This window comes from Sus scrofa, chromosome 3 (assembly GCF_054392235.1).
Source record: "Sus scrofa isolate SSC_HxYL_T2T_F1_AM1 chromosome 3, Sscrofa_HxYL_maternal_Yorkshire_Landrace_v2.0, whole genome shotgun sequence".
In the NCBI taxonomy this organism is placed as follows: Eukaryota; Metazoa; Chordata; class Mammalia; order Artiodactyla; family Suidae; genus Sus; species Sus scrofa.
Window position 1 is genome coordinate 96,005,960 of NC_139385.1, and position 14,545 is coordinate 96,020,504.

Here is a 14,545-nt window from a genome sequence, read left to right on the forward strand (position 1 = left end):
AACATTGTACCTGTGAGAATAGAACACCTCCTAGGGTTCTGATCTGGTAGGAAAGCAGTTTGTGTCTCACTAAATTGACTGATTATATGGGTCACTTTGCTGTACAGTAGAAATTGGCAGAATACTGTCAGTCAACTATAATGGAAAAATAATAATCATTAAAAAATATTTTGCTCGGGGAGCTGCTATGGGAGCAGTCTCTCAGGTTCTGTACATTACACAACTTTGCATCAAATTCTTCTGTCTTTTCTTTCAGACATCTCAAAATTAATGAGATGTGGATCATAAAGTCTATTTTTATTAAACATCACTAAATTTGAGAAGATCTGTAAAAAAAGCAAGGGCAGGATAAGAGCTATGTGTACCATTGTCAATTAATTACATAGTTTATATTTAAAAAAAATTATCTCCAAATATGCAAATTTAAAAACTAATTTTGGGATTTATATTTGAATAAAAACTTAAAATATATTTCTTTTTCAAGTGAGGAAAAAGCAGATATACCATTAATGATATTTTCCACATACTATGGATGAAATAAAAGTAATGAAGGTTAGCTGACCTATACTAAAAAAAGTAAATATGGCCAAAAGGTCTGCATTTGCTTTCATTTTATTTAGGAGGACACAAGCATATCATGGAGTATCATGGAAAATTAGGTGATACATTCTCTCTGTTATAATTTTTCCTAGTTTGAAAATTGAGCATTAAAGACAGAATAACAGTGCTGTATATAGTGATGGAACAAATGATTTTGCTGAAATGAGGATGTGAATTTACAATTGTTGGTTTAGTCTTGAGGTGCCATCCTCTGAAAAGACAAAACTATCACCATGACGTTACTAGAATTAGGTCTTCTAAACCAGTGTGATAAATGGAAATATTTTTCTTTCCTGAAAGAATGCAAAAGGTTCTGTTTCCCCCCGGCAAGAATATGGAAACTTGAAATATACTATTTATTCCCAGCAAGCAACCAGGTTCCACACATCTATCATTATTCAGCTTCAAACTAAAAAGTCCTATTCTGAATATCAATTCCTATAAACCATGTAGTTCTCAATTACGGAATCTGAAACTGCTGGTTCCATGATGACAAAGGAACATGCTGTTTGAAAGACCGCAATTTGGCTGCAGGTAATCAATATACTATTTGGAAAGAAATCTAGATGTGCAGTGTGATTTAGAAATGCTGAGAGGATTGCACCAAAGCCTTAGACACAAATCTTAAGTCAGGTTGATCTTTGTCAGTCTTGCTTATGCCTATTTGTCCATTTTCAGAGACACCAGAGAATTTTCTGAATAGAAAGAAAAAGCCTTTTCTGGAGTTTTCAGGGAAAAGGGCGGTAATTTGTAGCTAAATATATCTCTGCTTTTTTCCCCCTATGAAGCTTGCTGACATGGTGTATCCTGAAATGGAGAGAGTTAAATGAAGAATTTGAAATCCTCCTAAGGCCAGAAACCTGCGCGTGCTTTGGATGTAAGTAACATTTGTCAAGCCTGAATTTTAGAAAGTTTGTATAACATTTAATTCATTGTTTTAATCCAAAGGAGAACATCCTGTTTACTGAGCCCTCAGAGTTGTTGAAATATGAATATGAAGTAGGAATCCTTTCAACATCCCAGATTGTTCCTATTTTTATTTTTATGTCTGAGAGTATGGATGTTCAGAGACGTTAAGTAACATACTCTAAATAACATAGGTAAAAAGTACCAGGGCCAGGATTTAAACCTGGTTTTGATCATTTTAAGGCCCATGGGAAGGCCTACCACTTGCTATCAAGACACATAAAGCACAGTGCCTAGAGTGAGCTAACAACCTATTATAGATTCCACATGCATCCCATTTTCTGAGGCTTGTTAAATTGTCTGAGAAAGGGCATTATGATCAGTTTTCTTCAGTAAATTTCACCAGTTTGGCCAAAGCCACTGAGGCAAGGTGACCTGAACGGCATGTTGGTTAATGTAGATTCAAACCTGGATGGTTGTTTTATTTCTTTGTGATGCTTGCCTGATCTGGAAAGAAAGCATATCCTGTTGACTGAAGGAGATTGGATGTCAAAAACAGAATGAGGAAAATGGGGATAGAGAATTATTGGGGCTCCTAAGCGATATGAATGGAATGGAGAGAATCTGACAAAAAACGTTCTATGGGGGACTTTTCCCTTGATTAAATTAGAGCTATTTGAATAGCTAATTGAATGATAGGGTCCAGGAGAAAAGAGCAGCAACCTTATGTAACCTTTCTTCTTATATTTTTAAGTCGTTGGGCAGTTTTACAGCACACCACATTAGGCGGGAGCAAAGTTTCTTTGCTCATGGTGAGTTAGCCTCAGAAATTTCTACACATACATCTTTTAAGGAAGATGACTGTATATTTTGGTCAAAGCTAGTAAGGTCATTGCTTTTGTATGTTGCTTAAACCTTTCCTGATAATGCGCTATGAACCTCCCTTCCTATCCCCTGTAGTTGCATGACTTCTGCTGAGAATGGGTAGGGATGCTCAGCCAGGCTGCTGGCTCCATGCTACTTAGCTGTAACTTAATATTCCTAAGTGAAACTTGTTTTGGAGCTTAAGAACTCTGGGAGGTATTGGTTGCTCCTTCACATTTCCTGCCACAAACATTTCCAACTCTCCTTGGAGCATAAGAGGTGTGGGAGGGGATGGTGAGGTCTGAGGCAGCCTGCTGTTTGGTGGGTCACAGTTTCCCCTCACCAGGGCTCCCTTTACTCCTTTTGAGTGTGCTGATATAGAATGGGGATGTGTTTGCAGCGGAATTTAGTTGGAAGAGAAGGGCTCTGTGGGTCTGGAGTTCAGTCTTTCAGTCATGGAGCTGGAGTGCCCTCTGCTGCTCTGGAGAGGAAGGTGCATGAACAGCATGGCTCTTGCCTGCACTTTGCTCCAGGTACAGGAAAATCTCCAAAATGCTCCCTTTGAAAACCAGTGCTCGGTTGATCACTAAGCATCTGGTTTCACTCAACTGTGGGGACTTTGGCTTTTTCAAGAAAATCTCATTGAGGCTGAGTATGCAACCAGACCAGAGCCCACATGGAAGGTAGCTTTCCTTCGGTCAAAAGGTGTGACAGCCATTTCAGGATAGGTATTTGGCTTATTTTTCATGAGTGTCAGTGTCACCATGAAATAAGTGTTTATTTTGTGTGTGATCAATCTTTTCATATATATCTGGGATAACTGAATATTGTTATTCCAGGTTTGGAGGTTTCTATATATTTTCCTTTTGCAGTGTGTAAAATCAATGTTGAAAAATGTTCTTTGTGGAAAATGCAAGCATTTTTAAAAAACATTTCTTGCTTTACTTTTTAATGTATTTTATCATTCTGCAGTGGCATATTTTTATATAGTCTTATAATTTACAACCACTTTCTCATAATCTCATTAAAACATCCTGGTAAATCTGATATAAGCTATGTAGCTCCTACTTTATAGACAGAAAAGCAAGTTTAAAGTCATACCCAGTCATATAAGCGGTATCAGAAGTGAGAACTGGGTCAGCTAATGTGCTGAGCTCCAGGAAAAGGATACCAGTGAATAGTTATTTAATACTTACCATTTGTTAGCACCATAATAGTGTTTTTAAATTAATTAATTAATTAATTAATTTTTGTCTTTTTGTCTTTTTTTAGGGCTGCACCCGTGGCATATGGAGGTTCATAAGCTAGGGGTCTAATTGGAGCTGTTGCCGCTGGCCTATGCCAGAGCCACAGGAACGCCAGATCTGAGCATATCTGCAACCTATACCACAGTTCATGGCAATGCCAGATCCTTAACCCACTGAGCATGGCCATGGATCAAACCTTCAACCTCATGGTTCCTAGTCGGATTCATTTCCACTGTGCCATGGCGGGAACTCCAACTGTGTTTTTTTTAATTCATTGCTTACTTATTTTTTACATCAACTCAAAAGGTAGACATTATTATAGCTGTTATTTTAATAGATATTAAAATAGAGGCTTTGAGAAGTTACTAATAAAGAGTCAAACAGACAGTAAGTGGAAAAGCTTTGTTTCAAACCCTGCTCCATCTGATGCCAGAGGCCCTGATGTATGAACAATATTTAATATGAAGAGAAATCCCTGGCCTCAAGCAATTTAGAGTAGTTTTTTTTTTGATGCGATAATATATTTATGATATATGATATAAAATTTACCATTTTAACCACCTTTAGGTGTAAAGTTCAATGTCATTAAGTACATTCATGTTGGTGAGCAACCATTACTGCCATCCACCTCCAGAACTTTTTCTTCTCAGACTGAAATGCTGTACCCATTAAGCACTAACATCTGTTTTCCCTTCCTCCGGCTCTTGAAAACCATCATTTCGTTTTCTTGTCTCTATGATTCAGACTACTCTAGGTACCTTATGTAAGTGAAATTGTACAGCATTTTTTCTTTTGTGTCTAGATTATTTCATTTAGCATAATGTGTTCAAAGTTCATTCATATTATAGCATGTATTAGACTTTCATTCATTTTTAAGACTGAATGATAGTCCATTTTATGACTATACCATATTTTATGTATTCATCCCTTGATGGACGTTTGAAATGTTTCCACCTTTTGCTTATTGTGATTAGTGCTGATATGATATAAATACCTGTTTGAGTTACTGCTTTTGGTTATTTTCAGTGTATACCCAGAAGTAGGGCTGCTGAATCATATATTAATTCTATGTTTAAATTTTTTTAAGGAACTACCACTCTCTTTTTCACAGTGGCGGCACTATTTAACATTCCTACCAATGGAGAACAGGGCTGGTTCATTCGTTCATTCTTTCTTTCTTTCTTTCTTTCATAGCCTAATGCATGTGAGGTATCTCATTGGGGTTTTATGTTTTAAAGTTTTAAAATTTTTTTGCTTTTTTGGAGGGGCCATACATGCAGCATATGGAAATTCCCAGGTTAGGTGTTGAATGGGAGCTGCAGCTCAGGCCTGTGTCACAGCCGTAGCAACAGGGGGATCTGAGCTGGGTTTGTGACCTACACCACAGCTTGTGGCAATGCTGGGTCCTTAACCCACTCAACAAGGCCAGGCATTGAACCCACATCCTCATGGATGTTTCCACTGAACCACAATGGGAACTCCCTCATTGGGGTTTTAATTTGCATTTCCCTAATGATTAGTGAAGTATAATATCTTTTCATGTGCTTCTTGGCCATCTATATATCTTCTTTGAGGAAATGTCTACTATTTCTTAACTGGGTTTTCTTTGGCTGTTGTTGAGTTGTATTGAGTTCTTTATATATTCTGGATATTAATTCTTTATCAGATGTATGATTTGCAATTGTTTTCTCTTTTACTCTATGGCTCTTTACTCTGTTGATAGTATCCTTTGATGCACAAAATGTTTCAAACATTTTGATGAAGTCTAATTTATTTGTTTCCTCTTTCATTGCCTCTGCTTTTGGTATCATATCCAAGAATTCATTGCCAAACTCAATGTCAGGAAGCTTTCCCCTGTATTTTCTTCTAAGAATTTTATAGTTTTAGTCCTTACATTTGGGTGTTTGATCTATTTTGAGTTAATTTTTTGTATATTGTGAAACTAAGCATTCAGCTTCATTCTTTTGCATGTAGATATTATTTTCCTTATAATATTTGTTAAAAAGGATGTCTTTTCCCCATTAAATTGACTTGGCACACTTGTTGAAAATCATTTGGCCATATATGTTAGGGTTTATTTCTGAGCTCTGTATTCTGTTCATTGGTGTGTGTGCTTGTCTTTATGTCAGTACTACACTTTATTAATTACTATAGCTTTGTTTGAAGTTTTGAAATACAGAAGTGTGCAACCTCTAGTTTTGTTCATTGTCAAGATTGTTTTGACTATCTGAAGTCCCTAGAAAGTCCATGTGTTTTAGGTTGGGGTTTTCTATTTTTGCCAAAAAATGTCATTGGGATTCTGATAGTGATTGCATTGAATCTATAGATTTCTTTGAGTAATATTGACATTTTAACAATATTGTCTTCTGATTCATGAATGCAGACTGTATTTTTATTTATAGATGTCTTTTAAATTTTTATTCAGCAATACTTTATATTTTTCAGTGTACAAGTCCTTGGTTAAGTTTATTCCTAAATATTTTTTTTCTTTTAGATGCTATTGTAAATGAGATTTTCTTAATTTTCTTTTTAGATTGTTCATTGTTAGTGTACAGAAATGCAACTGATTTTGCATGCTGTTTTTGTATCCTACTACCAGTTTGCCATTTTAACTTGAGCCCATATCTTTTAACCATGTCTCATGTATTTCCTACTCTTTCACAGTGGTCAACATGTGAAAATGACAATTAATTTCCATTACACAGAAATTTTGTTCTTATGTCAAACTTTACCAAAATTTGTCTGCCATGAGTTTTTTTCATGGAGTCCAAACATTGTCAGCAATTCAATTAATGAAAAAGAAAATCAATCTGATTTTCCTTGTCTCTATGTTATGCCTACACTTAATCTGAATGACAAAGTTTTAACTTCCAGATGCACAAATTGGTTTGGTATTATATTGACACAGCTACAGTTCTCAAAGTTGTTATAATCTGCACAAAGAAAACTAAAAACTAAAATATGCATTTGTTTATTCATTCAACTTTCCAACTCATGTTGACTTGGGTCATATAGTTTATCCTATTTGATTGCCTATTCAGCTAGATAAAAAGCATAGTACCAGTTTAAAAAATAGACAATTTAATACATTGGCCAACACCTGATAAGAATAACGCACACAAATCTGTAAGCCAATTTCACTTATGAGTGTACATGCCAAAATTTGAAATGCAGTTATCAAATTCTTATTATTTTAAATAAAGACTATACTACATATAGTATAATCTAGTAATTTAAGTATACAATCTATGATCATGATTTATCACATCATATTGTAAGGAAAAAAAACTTGTGAAACCCTCTGATAAATGCATGAAGCATTTATAAGTGCAACATATATTCATGAATCAAAATATACTTTCAGTAAACCATAGATACTGTACCTCTTTTACACAACTAAAAATAATGTACTTAAAACTAAAGCCAATATCTACTTAGTAGAAAATTCAGAAGGTTGCTGCTTTCATGTATCATAATTCCAGAAGTTCTAATCAATGCATAATAATATTAGTACATCTACTAATAAGTGTATTTAAATAAAAGTAGATAACCATAACATGTGTAAGCAATAATTTTGTTGACCTGGAAACCAAACTTAATCAATTGGAAAACTATTAGAAAGTAATAATGGAGTTTTCATTGTGACTCAGTGGGTTAAGACCCCAACATAGAGTCTGTGAGGATGAGGGTTCCATCTGTGGCCTTGCTTGGTTGAGTTAAGTATCTGGTATTGTTGTAAGCTATGATATAGGTCACAGATATGTCTCAGATATGGCACTGCTGTGGCTGTGGTGTAGGCCTGCACTTGCAGCTCCAATTCCACCCCTGGCCCAGGAACTTCCATGTGCTACAGGTGTGTCTGGAAAATGAAAAAAAAAAAAAAAAAAAAATGAAAGTAATAATGAATTAAGGACCATGACCAGTCACCAATTTAATATAAAGAATACAAATATATTTTCTGTATACCATGAATAAACAGTTAGAAATTTCAATCACAATAGTATTTCCTAACTTGATCATTTTCTCACTGATTCTTTCATAAACATAAGTTGGTTTTTGTACTTTCTGTTCTATCCTACTGACTTTTGAGCCAGAGTAAAAATACCCATAACGGTTATAACTTTATCATATATCCTAACATTTGGCAGAGGGAGGCCCCATGCTCCCATATGTACTTTTAAACTACTCAAAGATTCATTTGCTCTTTTAGCCAAAGGTGTTCGGCTTCTTCTTCAAATTGAATTTTAGAGTCACATAGTTCAGATTTTTAAAAAGCATGTTTTGGAAATAATTATATATGTAATCAAAGTGGTTGGAAGGACTGTAGACCTCAGTCTGATTTCTCTCATTGTACATATGAAGGAAAAGGGCTTCAGACTCTGGATATAGGGGCCTTCAATGGCACTGCAGCATCGACTACTGTGCACGTATGACATGACTCTGCGAGAAGTGGTTGTGAAATGGAGCTTGTCCTCTAGAAACAAGATAGAAATAGTTCTGATATTCAGGAAGGCGGGATTCAGGAAAGACTGACACAATTGAATGCTCTAAGAGAGCCCCTCCAGTGTTTTATAGCACTATTCAAATCAGCTGAAGCTTTATATTCTATTGGAATGAAAAGGCATGGTAATTGAAGGGGTGGAGAAACTGAAATCATGAGTGTGTGCATTCCATTTGAGGTTACAGGGATTTGGCTGCCAGGAATAGCGTATTTTTTGGCCTTCTCTGAGGTCCTCATAGACTTTTCTTTACAAGACAAAGCAAGAATGACGTTAAAAAAAAATCATTTTACACCTGTCACTTTGGGTCCCGAGAAGATTGTTAACAGAGTGACAGGAATATTGTAGTACAACAGTGAAGTAACAGTAGTAGTGACAACCACAGTAACTACCATGATATCTTATTTTTACATCATGCCTTTCTTGTGAAAAGGACTTCTAGGAACTCAAGTATTTAATTATACTTTTACTCAGATCATTCTTCGGCAGTGGTCAGAGGCAAACGTTGCCTTCTTTTTACGAGTTAGAAGTGAGGAAATCTCCAGAGGTCGAGAGGCCATCATCATAAAACACAACAAAGCTGCTATAGAAATGGACAGGCAGAGAAAATGGTAGTCTGACAGCTTCAGAAACTCAAGGAAACTTCTTCTGAACTGACAGCTGAAAGCTGCAGGGTTTTTCTTTAGCTATTCAGTGAAATGTGAAGATTCTCTCTCTCAACTATAATCACAAAACATTTCTACTATGGTATGCATGTAAATTATTGAATATATAATCAAGAGATTATACTTATAATCCTTAAAATATTAACTGAAAAGCAGGAATGATTTTTAAAACTCTGAGGTTCTTAGAAAACTGCTAACTGGCAACATTATGTTATTTCTTCCATTGGCTTGCTGGATTTCATCTACTACCATGGAGAGGAATGTTAAAGTTAGGTAAACAAGTGTAGGGTTAGATTTATTAAAATTCATCATAGTACAGACTCCTAAACTGCTTAAGTTACTTTGTTTTAAGCAAATAATTGTATGATTTTTATTTTTTTAGCAACATTCCTTCCCTTAATCATATCATACACTTTCTCTTCCCTTCCCTCCCAAAGTTGGTTAAATTTGGTTTCTTAACATTTAAAGCAAAGATGTATTTACATAACTTGTTTGATCCATAACATTCCAATTTCCAGAACTGAGTAGACAGATTACGATGTAGAGAGAAGCCAGAATACAGGGAAAAATTCTTTCTATAGGAATTATTGCAGAACTGTGCAAGAATAAAAATCTTACTTAATCAGATTTCTGCCTTCACTCTTTTCTTTTGATGTCCTCAGAACTCATATTTCAAGATTCCAGAAAAAAAACTAGGTACCAACTAACTCAGCTTTTTTTTTTTTTTAAGGTAATACTCATATTAGGTCTAGTGAAATAGCTAAGTATTGATCCTTAGATATAAAAGATAAGTAAGCTATTTTCAGAAGAACCCTATGTCAGTGCAGAAGTTTGGAAATTTTTTTTTTTTTTTGCATTTGGTGTACATGATGAAGCAGAATGGCTTCCATTGGAAGAAAGATCTGGCTTGGTAAGGGTGCTGAGAAACTATTACAACATCCATTACAATGTTACTTTAAGAATGTTCTTGAGGCAAAAAAATAACCTATCTCTGTACTGAGTTCCAGTCCACTGGCCAAGAAATTTTCCCTCTTCCCAAACACCAAGTCCTATGGCTGAATGTTTAGACCATGTCTGATCTCTGCCTTGTTGATCTCCTGGCCAATCAATCACGTGGAAACAAAGCTGTCAGATGGCAGTGCCTTGGTTTGCTGTCCTTTGAAATGTATTCCTTAGTTGACTGACCTCATGCCAGCTAGTGAAAATCCCACACTTGAGTTGTGCTGTCTGTCCGGGCTTTGGAAGAGGAAAGCATGCTGGGGCAGATGTCCCATGTCCACCCCAGAATCTGAGGGTCTCTTAGGAATAGCCAGATAAGCTGCTTATTTCAGAATACTTTATTATGCATTTATTCTACAACCCCAAAACAGGAGTTGCTGGCCCCAGAATGCAATCATCACCCATGGCTGTAGAGCCCAAGAAATTCATGTAACTCATGCAGACTACAGCTGCTATAATAGGACCTACTGCTGCATTGAGCTCTTCCAGCATTAAAATAACAATCTAAAATCCCCAGGATAATTTCCCATAAATCTAATACATGAGTTCTTTTTTTATTGAGAAGTAATATCAGAAATTAAACCTTATAAGTATCCAAAAGCAATTACAAAATGAGGAGATTATGGTGGCAATATTGTAAATGGGAACTCACTTAAATGTCAAAGCACTTGCCATAAAAATGGCAATAATGATGCTAAACACAATGCACTGAGTTTTCAAATATTAATTCCTTTATTTTTTTCTCTATTAGACATAATGAGTTTCCAACAACCATCACCAAACTGATTGTGGAAATAATAATATCATCACCATCATTTGCTGGTGAAACATGAATGACTCTGTCATTCTGTCCTATGGGCACTTACTAACTAGAATCAGACATAAATCCCTAGAGGTAAAATGACAGGACATTACAAGGCTCAGAGCTCAGAGTGTAATTGTAAACCTGCATGCTAATAAGCCTGACTTTTAAAGATACCAACCATAGCAAAAATGACAGCAAACAGAGAATTAGTTTTTTAGGCAGAGTGTTAATATTTGCTGGTCCTAAAATGTTTTCAGTTTTGGAACATTTGTTGTTGTTTGGTATTTAGTTCTAGTCAATTTATTGATCCAATTCAGTATAATTTGAGAGCAAGCCACATGCCTGCCCCTGCTTTCCTTCCTCTGTGAGCATTAATCAAGCCCCAGCTGTATACAGGCATTGTGTCAAGTAGTAAGGGGGAAACAAGGATGCATATGGCACGGGCTTTGTCCTGTAGCAACTTACAGTCTGGCCAGGGGAAGTAAAAAGAGATATACACCCCAACTGGAAAAATTCAAAGCAAAAAAAATCAGGAAAAATTTGATTCCCCCATTGGACTTATCAAAGTCCATTTCAGATGGGAAGAAAGCTACAGAAAATGAATAAGTGAATTAAACACTTAGGCTTCTCAGCCAGGTTAGTGAAAAGGAAAGTCACTGATGAACCAATTCAGTGCCAGACCTTGGACTAATCCTTTGACTTGTGTGTGACATGAAACAACCTCTTTGAAACAGCTGTAGGAGAAACACATGTCTTTCATTTTCCAGATGATGGACGTGAAGACGTTAAGATCTCTACTTAATTTCCAGATCTCAGCCAGAATGGCCCCTCTTTCTTCAAGGAGAATCTTTTAGGGGCTTTATTGCCTTCCTACGGCTTTTTGTGCATATTGTCACTGTAAGTCTCACTTAACAAATAGCACCCAAGGGCAGGTCCTTCTCTCCTAAAGGTAGGACTTGCCTTTATACCTCCCATTCCAGTGCTTAACACACCTTCAGGATGACAGGTGCTAAACACGTGTTGGCTGACTGGATGAACAATGACAAGCTACTTGTAGGGCACAGCTGGGGTTAATACTCAGTGTGAAAAAAAAATTCCAAAACTAATGTTCTTTCTACCATTCCTCATGCTGTCTGTATAGGGGAAAAATTTTTCTCAGAGAGAGAAACATATTTAATTTACATCCCCCCAAAAAAACCCCACAAAAATAAATTTTAATAATAATAATAATAATAATGATAATAAATAATTTCCATCCCATAACTCTGCTTTTTTGTGAGGGAAGTTCCTACTTTAGGAAAACATTTGGGTACTGGAGGGAGATAGGCACTCAGGTGGTAATGCAGAAAAGTCAGGAGTATTCTTAGATCTCTTCTTACCCCAAAACACTGAACTTTCTAGGAATAAAAGACCATTCACATCTTTGCCTGAGACATTTGCATTTGAGGTCTGAATTTTCCACATAATTCCTCTGGCCTTTGCCTCATTTTAATCTCATTTTTAGCACTAATATAATCAATATTAAATTTATGTTAGGAAACAAAAAGGAGACAAAGAATTACAGAATAGGATTGAATCATCTTTCTTTATGACATCATTGTGCTTAAGAGTGTGCAAAGGGGTCCATGGCTGCTTGATACATATTTGTGGTGGTTCACTAATCTCAAAATGTTCATATTTGACAGAGTTTCAAAATGGCTCCAGAAGCTGGTAATTTTGTTCTGAGACATATGTACTAGCAAAGAAAACAGAGCATGAGAAATCTTTATCGTGGGTAGGAAAGAGCAATATGGTTCTGCTAAGAAACCAGATACCAAGAGCATTCCTAATAGTCACAGAGGATCTTGTATGTTACTCTTCTATGTGGGAAACTTCTGCGTAGCAATCAAGGGATCTTACCCTATAGGTATCTTATAAAGTCAAGCATTAAAATAGATTTTTAATGGTAATTAAGTAACCTTACCCATTTCAGAGTTATAATGAATAGTAAATAGTAGAAACCATAAAGAAATGTTTCAGTGTACTGAAAAATTAGGTAGCTATACATAGCAGAAAGAAATATGCAAATTATGTGCTTTTAATAAGCCTTACAGTTAACTCCGCAAAAGTTAACAAATCTTATTTGCCACCTACTTAACAGCAAAGTCAAATAAAAATGGTTTTTATTTCTTTTTTGTTATTTTCTATTTTATTTTATTTTTTTATTGAAACATAGTTGATTTACATTGTTGTGTGAATTTTTTCTGTACAGCATGGTGACCCAGTCATATATAAACATGCATTTTTTTCTATTGTTTTCTTCCCCTTTTTCCTCCCCTTCTCCCCTCCCTGCCTTTTGTCTTTCTTTTGAGCTGACTTGGAGGTATGTAATGAAAGTAAGCGATGAGGAGTGGTCTGTGTCCCTCTGATTCTGGTTTCCAGAGAGTTTTAATTATTCATTTGACTTGTTGAAAGGGCCATCCTATTGGGTGATCTGGTAAAGTCACATCACTTTTTCTCTTTTTGAACAGCAGTTTCTATGACAGTACAGAAAAGGTGGTGAAGCTTCCCTTGTACGCAGTGTAGTAGGAAATACTTCCCTGTCACCCACATACCTTCCCTCCCTTCTTTTTTTTTTTTTTTTGTCTTTTCCTTTGTTCTTCCTTGGTTTGTCCTTATAAGTAATACAGTGTTTTCATTTCATTCTTCTGGTCAAAAAGGAAAGTCAGGCATTTCTACCTGCAAGTTTTGCTAGAACTTTAAACTGACATACTGAAAAGAAATCTCACAGTCCTCTTCTGTCTAAGGCATCTACACTGCTTCTATTGACAGGCTCACCTTTTGTTACAAAGTCCACTCATCTTGCTCTCTCTCGCACGCAAGCTCCTCAGGTCCAGGCACTAATGCCTCCACAATGCATTTGCCACTCGTTCCTTTCTTTTCTTCCCTCTCCCAGGGCTTCAGGGAGCTCCAAGGGCTCATTATGTCATTACTGAACTATTGCAATGGCCTTTGTATCTAATAGTTTCTACACTCTGATGCGCATGGATTATCGACTCAGATTTATATTCCTGAAATCAATATTTTATTTAGCTCTGGTCATATCACTTCAAAGTCCCAAAACATTCACTACCAACCTGGTCTTCAGAGCAGAGTTCAATTTTTTATTTTTTATTTTTATTTTTTGCTTTTTAGGGTTGCATCTGTGGCATATGTAAATTCCCAGGCTCGGGGTCAAATCAGAGCTACAGCTGCTGGCCTAGACCACATCAACTTAGGATCCAAGCCGTGTCTGTGACCTACACCACAGCTCATGGCAACACTGGATCCTTAACCCACTAAGTGAGGCCAGGGATTGAACTCACTTCCTCATGGATATTAGTCAGATTCGTTTCTGCCGAGGCACAATGGGAACTCCCGAGTTCAAACTTTTTCAGAGCATTCAAAGTTATGCAGAGGATTTGGAATATGTATAGTGGTGACAAGTAGGTGAAAACAAAGCAGAGAGAAGTGCAAATAATAATACCTTAATTTCAGGGTTGCATGGAAGATTAAATAAGATAATTTGAGAACAGGGCATAGTGGCACTTACCTAAATCAAGCAAATATGTTTTAGTTGCTATTGTCTTCCTCCATTTGAGGATTGATGGAGTAATGGAGAAAAGAGACCAGGTCTTTCTGCTCTGGCTACTCTGCGTAGAAAATTGTGAGAGTCTTTGAAATATAATACTTTTAAAAACAGTTCCATCAGCACATAGAATTAAACTCTTAGTTAAGAATTTATTAATTATTTTATTTTCTAATTTATTTAAAAAGCATTATAAAAACAAAAAATTAAACAAATCTGCAGAAACCCACATTAGAGCTTCATAAATGGAACTAGATTCTGTAATTTAAACTGGGCATTTTTAATATCGTTTAAAAAATTACATGGCTGTATTATTCAAATGAGAAAAGTAGTTGATGTGCATTCAGATTAGT

At 36.0% G+C, this 14,545-nt stretch overlaps 1 pseudogene across 1 annotated transcript in view; it reads left to right on the plus strand.

The window, feature by feature from the left end:
* Positions 1-14,545, plus strand: part of LOC110260097 (V-type proton ATPase subunit e 1 pseudogene) — a 561,141-nt pseudogene that overhangs the window by 138,808 nt on the left and 407,788 nt on the right. Inside the window, exon 3 of the transcript XR_014841898.1 lies at positions 1,389-1,477. The product of XR_014841898.1 is annotated as a V-type proton ATPase subunit e 1 pseudogene (transcript). The remainder of the gene's footprint in view (positions 1-1,388; positions 1,478-14,545) is intronic.